This window comes from Lactuca virosa, chromosome 9, assembly GCF_052849685.1.
Source record: "Lactuca virosa cultivar CGN04683 chromosome 9, Lactuca_virosa_CGN04683_v6, whole genome shotgun sequence".
In the NCBI taxonomy this organism is placed as follows: domain Eukaryota; kingdom Viridiplantae; phylum Streptophyta; class Magnoliopsida; order Asterales; family Asteraceae; genus Lactuca; species Lactuca virosa.
The window spans coordinates 281,992,906-281,994,691 of NC_136434.1; the positions used below are offsets into that span (position 1 = coordinate 281,992,906).

General features: G+C 41.7%; 1 non-coding gene across 1 annotated transcript; it reads left to right on the forward strand.

The window, feature by feature from the left end:
* Positions 1–1,232: 1,232 nt before the first annotated feature.
* LOC145141785 (small nucleolar RNA R71) lies at positions 1,233–1,339 on the forward strand. The gene has a single exon (XR_013722980.1). It is a non-coding gene; the product is annotated as a small nucleolar RNA R71 (small nucleolar RNA).
* The last annotated feature ends 447 nt before the right edge of the window (positions 1,340–1,786 follow it).

Here is a 1,786-nt window from a genome sequence, read left to right on the forward strand (position 1 = left end):
GGCTAGAGCGTGGCTTGTGGCTAGATTCCCAAATTGGCACGGAAGTGTTAAGCTTCCCGGATTACCCATCTTCTTTGGTAGCATGTTCAACATAGCAATTGAGCATGTTTCATTTAGTACTACTTTAGATACCTCCCCAATCTTCTTTCGGTTTGTTAGGAGATCCTTAAGTAACTTTGCATACTTTGGCATTTGAGCTAAGGATTCAATGAATGGGATATTGATTTGAAGGGATTTAATGTGCTATAGGAACTTATGGTAGTGTTCAACATTTTTATCTTGTCTTGATCTACTATGAAAGGGGAGTGATGGGCGGTAAAGCTTAATGGGTTCAACAACTTTGTTTTCAGGTGCTCGCCACGTCGTGGTGTCTTCACTACATCACTGTGACTATTCAACATCTTTTTCTTCACTTGCTTCTCGCCTTTCCTGCTCATCATTCGAGTTATTATTGTTAATAGGAGTCAGATGGGTAACAATTTTCCCACTTCTAGTTGTAATATCCTGGATGGGAGCTCCTTTCGGGTTTTGTTCAGTGTTTCCCAAAAGTGTGCCCGATCATCTTTCGTTGAATTGCTTAGATAGTTGCCCGATTTGTTGCTCAATGTTCTTGATTGCAGCTTGCTGATTTCCAAGTACTGCTTTAGTATTTTTCGTGTCTCTTCTCTTATGCGGTAGCAAAATGAGCAAGCATTGTATCGAAATCGGGTTTCTTTTTGGGAGCCAGTTCCTTTTTTTTGGTAAAAGCCTCTTCCTTTTTGTTCATACTTCTCTTCTTGGGCTTTCTCATACTCATCATAAGGTAACCACTTCTTTTGGGGCTTTCTCAAGGCTTCATCATATCAATCACCGCTCGAATAGCTAACTTGAGCCTTTCGGTTTCCATTTTCATCAAGATCACAGTCTTTGGTTAGATGCGGCCCGTTAAAGTTTTCACACCCCACTCGTATATCATGGATTGTTTAATGCATTTTAGTCATCCTCTTATCCATGTTATGTAACATTGCTAAGACCGTCGCCATGTCGTACGAAGCAAAATTCACGATTCCCATAGTCACGCCGTCACATCTTGTAGAGGGTTATGGTATTCTCTTGAATGTTTGGAAAATTCCTTGATTAGGTCCTTGATTACGGCTAGTGCTTTCTTTGTGAGTGGCCCTTGAGAATCAAGGAGTTGCCTAGTTGTAATTTTTACCCCATCATAGAAAACCGAGACTTCTTGTTGCATATTTAGATAATTTTGAGGTCAATTCCTCAACAAACCCTTGTATCGCTCCCATGCCTCATACATTGACTCTCCCACTTGTTCCTCGAAATTTGCAATAGCCTTCATCAACTTGGAAAATTTAGATGGTGGGCAAAATTGTTGTTTGAACTCTTCCCGCATTTGTGCCCGTGTTTTTATTGTGCCCGGTAGTAGTGCCTCCAGCCAATATTTTGTTGCACCCTTAAGAGCAACGGGGAACATTCTTAGCAAAACTGTCTCACATGGTATGTTTGGTATGTTGAAGTAGTCAGCGATATCATTGACCTCAGCAATATGATTGTAGGCGTCCTCGTGGTCTTTCCCATAGAATGGTATGTCCTTCAATTGAGCAAGTATGTGTCCTTTTAGTTCAAAGCTAGTTGTGTTGGGACTTATGGGTTGCACAAGTCCCGGTCCGGTGTCTTCAGGCATCCGCCTCTTGTATGCCTCCATCTTCATGTCAGTAATGTCTGTCACTTTGGCTTTTGGCTCGCTTTCGGGTTCACTTGCTTTATTTGATTCAGGTTCGCTTTCTCGCTC